The sequence below is a fragment of the Carassius auratus genome, chromosome 5 (genome assembly GCF_003368295.1).
Source record: "Carassius auratus strain Wakin chromosome 5, ASM336829v1, whole genome shotgun sequence".
NCBI classification, from domain to species: Eukaryota; Metazoa; Chordata; class Actinopteri; order Cypriniformes; family Cyprinidae; genus Carassius; species Carassius auratus.
Genome location: NC_039247.1, coordinates 2,265,438 through 2,274,413, shown reverse-complemented (window position 1 = coordinate 2,274,413; position 8,976 = coordinate 2,265,438).

The window sequence follows — 8,976 nt, the reverse complement described above, 5'->3', positions numbered from 1 at the left end:
GTGACACAAAGAGAAAGAGAGAGAGAGAGAGAGAGAGAATAAGTCAAAGCGTTTTTAAATAGGTCAGTACATAGGCTCATGAATATTAATTAGGCGATTGCCCAGCATATTGAATATATATTATATTCACAACTGTTGCGTTAAGATTCATTCAATAAAGCAACTATATATATATATATATATATATATATATATATATATATATATATATATATATATATATATATATGTGTGTGTGCATATGTTTGCAGGTATAATTAAATTATTATATTATTTACTGCATTTCATTATTGCATATTCAATATAATTAATATTTAAGCTCATTAAACATTTAAAATTATAATATATAATTATTAATTACAATAGTTGATACATAGAGAGAGAGAGAGAATAAGTATGCATCCTATATGAATTCATATTTATATATTGATGTGGCATATTAATAATAAATTAATGATATATTATAAAATGCAATTAATTAAAAATATCAATTTAGCTAAATGAAGATTCTTGCATGCACTGCTAACACTAGTAGTACGAGATTTTGCACGAGTAGTGTACAACAGAAGAGTAGTACACAAACTTTACCATTAACCATCACCAGCAAACTTCTAGTGCGTTATGAAAGTAAATTTGGGACATAACCATGAACGCACTGGAGCCTTCCCCAAATAACCCTCCAGCAGCATGAGACACACAGGCTGGTCGCTCAACGGAGCGGAAATCCCAGCGTGAAACTGAGCCGTGACATCAGCAGCTGGCAGATCAGCAGAGGACGCTGAAGTCATCGGTGCAGGAGGGCTGGTGCGCGTCAATCAAACCCAGAGATGAGGAAGACATGGACGGAATACTGCCTTCAAGAGGTCAGAGGTCAGGTGCTCCGCTCGTCTTCAGGATGCTCCGTGAGCACTTCAAAAGCAGAAAAACTTTCTGAACGCCTAACGTATATTATCATGCAAGCATGTTTTCACCACAATAAAGACAAAATTTAATTTCACAATTCAGACTTTTTTCTCTCCACCGTGTTTTAATAATAATAATAAAGCAATAAGCCATTATAAATTCACTGCACACCATGGCTTCATGAGGATTATTGCTTTTACGGTTATTCCATATATGAAGTAAGGTTACAAATAAAGTGTTGTGATTTAAACAAAAACAGTGTCCTTCCACCAAACAAAGTAGTTCTTCAGAAACACTTGTGGTTCCAACAAAGTGGTTGCCGAGCAACACGCAGAAGTAAACAAAGGTGTATGTTACTTTGTAATTAACAACAGCTTTGAACACAACTCAGCCAATCAGAATCAGAAGAAAGCAGAAATATCCGTTTTATAAAAGTAACTTTAAACCTTTTTTTATCTCAGAATTATGACTTTATTCTTTATTCTGAATATTAACTTTTCTTAGAATTGCAAGAAAAAAGTAAGAATTGTAATATAATATATATACACTTTAATTTGAAAGAATGCATTAAATTGATTAAAAATTTTAAAAAGTAGTTTAGTTTCTCACCAAATGTTAAAAACTTTAATACTGTGAAATAATTTTACAACTGAAATTACTCTATTTCTATGTGAATATCTGTATAAGTGTAATGTATTTCTGTGATGCTCCGCTGTATTTCCAGCATCATTCCTCCAGTCTTCAGTGTCACATGATCTTCAGAAATCATGAAAATATGATGATTTGCTGCTCAAGAAACATTTCTTTAAAACAGTTGTGCTGCACAAAGTTTTGTGGAAACCGTGATAGATTACGTTTTTCAGGATTCTTTGATGACTATAAAGTTCAGAAGAACGGTATTTATTTGAAACCGAGATAATATTATACTTTCCTGTCACTTTTGATCAATTTAATGCATCCGTAATGAATAAAAGTATTCATTTCTGTAAAAAAAAAAAAAAACTAATATATACTGTTTCCAAAAACTCTATATATGTATGTATCCCACTGGCAGGAGTCTGAGGATGTGTGGCCTTCACAAAAACCAGAGAAATACAGCTAATCATTATCTCTGGCCAGCGTTTGCCAGCTCTGTTTACCATCAAGAGACCGTCCAACGCAGTCTATCATCTCCACTGGGTATTTTTATCTCACAAAGGGGCAGAAAACTAAAAACGGCATTGGTTCAGACCCCAAAACACACATCTTGATTTGGCACACACAAACAGATTATTGACAATAGTCCGATCCGGGATGAGACTGCACTACCGTGGCTTTGTAGAGGCATATAAAGACATTCCAGCATCATCTCCACCACAGACAGACGTCTAAAAACACTCAGGAATCAAATGGCCTCAAAACAAACCCAGGAGAGCAGAGATAATAAAGAGTTTCTGTGGTGAGCAAGTATTTCTGCCCCGGGGAGCTTCTTTCTTCTTCTGCCAGTAACACAGTTCTTCTTTCCATCTATGTAGGTTTATTTATTGACCGTTTAATGCCAAAGCAGCAGAAAGTCTGCTAATTCTTCCCCTTTAAATACAAGTCTGGTGTTTTCTATCATTCTCTCTCAAATCATCCGTTCAGTTTCCACAGTTTCAAAGTCTCCCTGCAGTATTACAGCATCATGAAACAGAAAATCAATCAGACTCGCTCCTTCAGTTTGCATGAAGAAGAACGTGTTTACTGTGATGCACTTATGCTCAAGTTTGTGCTGTTGTAATTGCAACAGCAACACGGACACAAAACGGATAATATTCACAGTACTACCTCATAAAAAGTTCATTTTAAACGATATTTGCTCTGTGCATCCAGTCTCCCATAATCCTTTGCATGCATCACCCTTTTAAAAATCCAATACTTTAAAAAGTGATTTTCTTAGTATTTTTGAATCATTTTCCAGTTCAAATATTGCAGTTTCTCAGAAAACAATACTTAGGCCACAAGTAAATGCATCTTCAATTACAATTTTTAGATCTTTGTTTTGGAAAACTAGACACAAATACTGAGGAAGAACATCACTAGTTGCATTGAAAACATCAAAAGCACAATTTGTGCTTTTGTATAAGAGCGATCTCAGTCCAGCGGTTGATGCATGTGCTCATCTGTCGGTTTGTGCATGTGTTTAGATATCAGTGCATTCATACACAGAAGCAAAAAATACATAGACTTCTGGCATTGTGTTTACAACATTTACCACAGAACACATCAGCTTAAGGGCTCAGACAAGAGAGAGAGAATCCTAGCTTTTGCAAATGCACGTCTGCTATATGAATGAAAAAGAAATCACTGAGTCATGCAAGAACTAGTCAGACAACTGGCTATAAACTTTTTGGGAGATGATCAATACCCCGTGCCCTTAAGACCGGGAAATGTTTGACAAACTACTTTCTTTCATGATTTGCCATACTTTTTAATAATAAACGCTAGAGTAACAGGGAAGGAGAACATATTACTGGACAAAATATATGCATGCTCCCTTACCAATAAGATGTTAGCAGTATTTTCCCACAACTGAAAAACTGTACATTTTAAGACTCTTCTGCTCCCCAAGGATGCTTAAAAATAATAATAATAATAATTTTGTATTAATAATAATAATAATATATATATATATATATATATATATATATATATATATATATATATATATATATATATATATGCACACACACACACACACAGTAAAAACAGTAATATTATTAAATATTTTTACAATATCAGATAAATGTTTTCTATTTGAATATATGGTAAAGTGTAATGTATTTCTGTGATGCTCCGCTGTATTTCCAGCATCATTCCTCCAGTCTTCAGTGTCACATGATCTTCAGAAATCATAATAATATATTGTTGTGCTGCTCAAGAAACATTTCTGATTATTATCAATGTTGAAAACAGTTATGCTGCACGATATCTTTGTGGAAACTGTGATGCACTTTATTTCTTTAAGATTCTTTGATGCATAGAAAGAAGAACAGCATTTAATTCAAAAAGATGTAACATTATAAATGTCTTTACTCTTTATCGATTTAAGGCATCCTCTTAATAAAAATACAACATTTCTATCTTACTGTAAAACAGACTTTTGAATGGTACTGTAGAGATCAAAAAAGGTACAACCGCAAACAGGAACCGCCCCAGTGACAGCTTTTGTACCTTTATTTCTGAGAGAGAAACGAGTTAACTAACATCTGGAGAAAGAGACATGGACAGAGCAAACATCTGATTTTTACTAAAGTCTCACACGGTCCATGTGGACCAGATTCAGTTAGACTGGACCAATCAGCAGATGCATTAAGTACTTATCTCGCCTCCTCGTTTTATGCACAGTTCCATGCATCTAGAAGTGATTTTCCCTGTTTCATGCGACTCGCAACTGTGAGGCTCTCACAGAGAAGCGCCTGTCTAAAGCGGACAGGATGAAGTCTGGAAAAGTGAGTTGTGAGATGTTTGGCGAGGTTATTAGATCTACAGGAGCGAGCTCAGATTACATTGAGACGCATGGAAACCCACACCATAATGAGCCAGCCATAATGAGAGGCCGAGAGTCGGATTGTCTGCGGACTCAATGAAAGGGATCAGAAGGTATTGTGCTGCTTTCTGAGAAGAGGAAAGGAGACGCAAAATAGAAGCTGGGTAACTTCACCTGCTGAAATCATCAGGACGTTCCTCTCCGTGAAACACTGAATCAGAAAGTGAATTACGGGTGGAGGAAACACATACTAGAAAATAGACAGGCTGCAGTAAAAATAAAGCAAAAACATGAGAGCATTACAGTGATTTTACCACAGGTTAAAAGTGATTATGCAAAATAATATGATGCCTAATAAATATGAATAAAAAAAGTAATACTACACTTATTATCAGCAGCATTTACACTATTATTATTAACATAAAAACAACATAAAGTTCCTTTTCCAAATGTAGGATATATCATACGAGGTTGTGCACAATTCAGTCGATTTGAAAATGCTTTTACATTCAAATAAAGGGTTATTTCTGTGCACATCATTCACTTCTGGATAAAATATAAGACAATATTGCATAATTCTTCACCAAGTGTAAAAATCCATCCCTTGTTGTTTCTTACGTCAAAATCCTCCACAATATTTCTTTAAAGCTGTTTTGATCAGAGCAGTTTTCTCTCCTGATTCAGTCCAGAATACTTCTTCACTTGCAGCAAAGTTATGGATTATGGATTTATATTTTAGTTAAAAACATTTTAATGATGGATTTGTTTCAGCTTTTGTCTTCTCCAGATGTTAAAGGGGTCATATGAGGTGATTTCAATGTTTCCTTTTCCTCTTTGGAGTGTTACAAGCTCTTGGTGCATGAAGACGATCTGTAAAGTTGCAAAGCCTAAAGTCTCAAATCCAAATCTTGTCGCTCTGGCTGGACACGGCATCACAATATTTTAAGGGGCATAACATTTCCGTCACATGCTTGAGATATTCAGCCAATCACAAGGCACTGGATAGCTGGCCAATCAGAGCACACCTCGCTTTTCAGACTGATGAGCTTTGGTAAAATCGACATTTTCAGAAAGGGGGGGCATAGAGGAGAAACAATAATGTACAGGATGTGGAAAATAATGTGTTTTTTAACCTTAAACTGCATAAACATGATCTTTTTTTGCAACATCATATGAACCCATTAACCGCTGGACTGGAGTGCTGTGGATTACTGTGGTGTTTTTATCAGCTGTTTGGACTCTCATTCTGACGGCACCCATTCACTGCAGAGCATCCATTGGGCAGCAAATGATGCAATGCTACATTTCTCCAAAATCTTATGATGAAAACAACTCATCTACATCTTGGATGTCCTGACGGTGAGCACATTTTCAGCTAATTAAATTTTTGCGGTAAACTTGTTCCTTAAAATCACTGTTTGAAACAGAGCTGGTGTAATTCCAGACATGAGACAAATAAGCAAAGATCATGACTTATGAAACCGGACTCAATGTCAGATCAGTGTGTGATAACACACAGGGTCAAAGTTCAACAATGTCACACACACATCATCCAGCAGAGGGGGTGTGTGCACAAACACACACACACACACACACACACAGAGATACTGTACACACACATGCATTTGTGGTTTACAGGGCTCTCCATAGGCGTAATGGTTTTTATACTGTACAAACTTTATTTTCTATTGACCTGCACCAACCCTACACCTAAACCTACCACTCACAGAAAACTACTGGCATTTTATATATATATATACATATATATTTAGGGTTGATGTAGGTTTGGATGATAGTATATTTAGTCATTTTATAGTCTTATATAAAAGTACATGTCTTTGCAGGGTCTGATTTAAGGACCCCACCAAGTCAAACTTTTCTTATTTTACTTTGTGTGGTCTTTTGGTCCTGACAAAAACAAGTTCACACACACAGGACTGGGTCAATGGAACGACACGCATTGCAGGATTGATGACCTCTCACCGTCTCCAAGGGGAAATGGTTCATCACACACACATACTGTACACACACACCCTTCACATGCACAAAACACAGCCGCACCAAACGATCTTTACGGCCAACAGAGATACACAAGACATCACAAAGGGCTCTAGAATAACTTTTTGCACTGGTTGCACTGTAACTTTTGTGCTGGAGCACCTAAGAATAAAGTTAGGCGCAGCAGCAGAAAAGTTACAGTAGGTGCACCCAAATTTCTGACCGCATCGCATTTAACACCGCAGTTTTATAAGTTCACTTCTTTTTTAATTGCTGTCCATATAGGCAATATTGACTTGTAAATGATTAACTAACAATCTGGTCAACAATGTTCTTTATTTGAAGCAGAACTCTACAAGAAAGGTAACTTACTGAAAAAGTGTTGGAGCTTAAAGTGCTTGCTGAGCTGAAAATTGAACTTAAATCATCTCTCGATAAATTAAATAAAAAGAAAATCTAAATAAAGTGTTTTAAGGGCTTTAAGTTTTTGTCAGCGGCAGACAGTGAGCCTATGTTTGATCAATTTAGCGTTCTCAAATCATCACGGCTTGCCTAAAATAAAATCTATAGATAAAAAACAGCATATAATGTACAATGCTTTAAACGTTAAACCTAGATAACTGTGTGCCTTAGGCCTATACAATTGTTGTGTGGAGATGCTTTGCAGGACATGGAGGTGTCAGCGTGATCACTTGCATTTTTTTCAGTGAATATGCCGTCATTTTTGCTCATAAGAGTAATACATCATTCGTAGCTGCTAAGGATCTAGTTTTATTTCATCAAAAAATGTTGTGCTTTTATAAATTAAAGAAAAAATACATGATGCTCTTTTCGCCGTGTGAACATAGCCTAAATTAAGGATTATACAGTATAAAACCTTAAAAAAAAATCTGATGAGAAATGAACTACCAACTAAACATCTGAAACATTTAAACTCTGCAGTTATAATGTGTTTGCATGAGAGCTCTCTCTCCAGCAGATCTCTCCTGGGACTCTGTGCATGCGGCCGAAGCCCCATAATCAGACACTGGATTGATGGTAAAGAGCATCCGTACACAAACGTCCACATCAAGGCCAGATCTTTTATTGTTGTTTTATTTTGGAGTGTAAACACGACTCGCTCGCACAAACAGACTCCATGGCAACCATCTGACCAATTACTGACGCTTAAACAATCGGACAATTAAAAGCTCAAACTGCTAAAGTGATTTTTGTTTTTATCCCTACATCATTACTTCAGCAAACCAACCTAAACTTCCCGTCACTAGAAGTGTTTGCCAAGTCAACAATCTCTATAACTGGGGTTTAGGTTCGCTCAAACTACTGACCCCAAGTCAGTGTTATTTTAGCATCATAGAATCAATAAAAACTAAAATAGTATCTGAATGAGTATTTTTTTTTTTTTTTGCTTTTTATTTGTTATTTTAGTACATAAAAGTTAAACTTCATAAAATAAAATTCACATTTTATTACAATAAGAAAAAATATAAAATAGCAATAAATACATTTTTTAAATCTAATAATTGAATTTAATGGTATACAGAAAAGAAATAAAAATAAAAGTATAAAATTATAGTACAGAAATAATAGTGCCATTCATTATAAACAATACTTTTGTGTGCTTGACGTTAATTGCATTATATGCAGTTAAATGATGCTGAATGCATTATTTCATTAAGTCGCTTTGAAATATAAGATTCAGATGATAGAAAAAAAAGCTAATAAGAAAATATGCAAGGACTTTCATTTATGAAAACTCTAAATCATCCTATCTTTTTCAAGACATAAATTGCATAGATTGAAATCTGAATCCTGCATGTTCTACTGGTAATTTCATTTTCATTTTGCACCAAACGTTGCACAAATGATTGGAAAATGTAAATGTAAATACAGAAATGCATTGCCATTTTACATATTGCATTGTCATTTTGCATATTACATCCCAAATTGAATAATGCTACCCATATGCTTCCTCTGTTTACTACATAGACTGAAGCAAGGACATCACTAGGATTGGAAGCCAAGGGGGGGCTTAGCCTCCAGAGTATTTGGAACTTGAGTTAGCAAAATCTTTGCACTCACATACAAGCATGTGTGTGTATTTATATATATAGAATAATTATACATAGTCAGAGTACACACACATTTATTATGTAAATACCAACTTTTATTTTGGATGCGATTAATCATGATTATTCATAAAATAAAGTAAAATTTCCTTAACCGCCCCAACCCGACCCGCGGGTTATGAGGCGGCCTATAATAATTCAGCTATCAAACTGCCCAGCTATTTCACTTCAGCACCTCAGACGTACATTGTCTGCAGATATAAAGTATTTCATTGCACTTTAACAAGTAATCTGAATGACCTATATATGTGCATGAGTTTAATGGGAAAGTTATGTTAGAGTGCATCTCATTCTGGTTTCTGTGACCGTGCTTGGGCTCGTCATGAAGCGCGCGGTATGGAGGCCTAACGATGGCCTAAAACAGGCCTAACGATGTCCCTGGACTGAAACGCGTGATGCTTGCAGTAATTTGCCATCTCAGTGAGGACATAAATACAT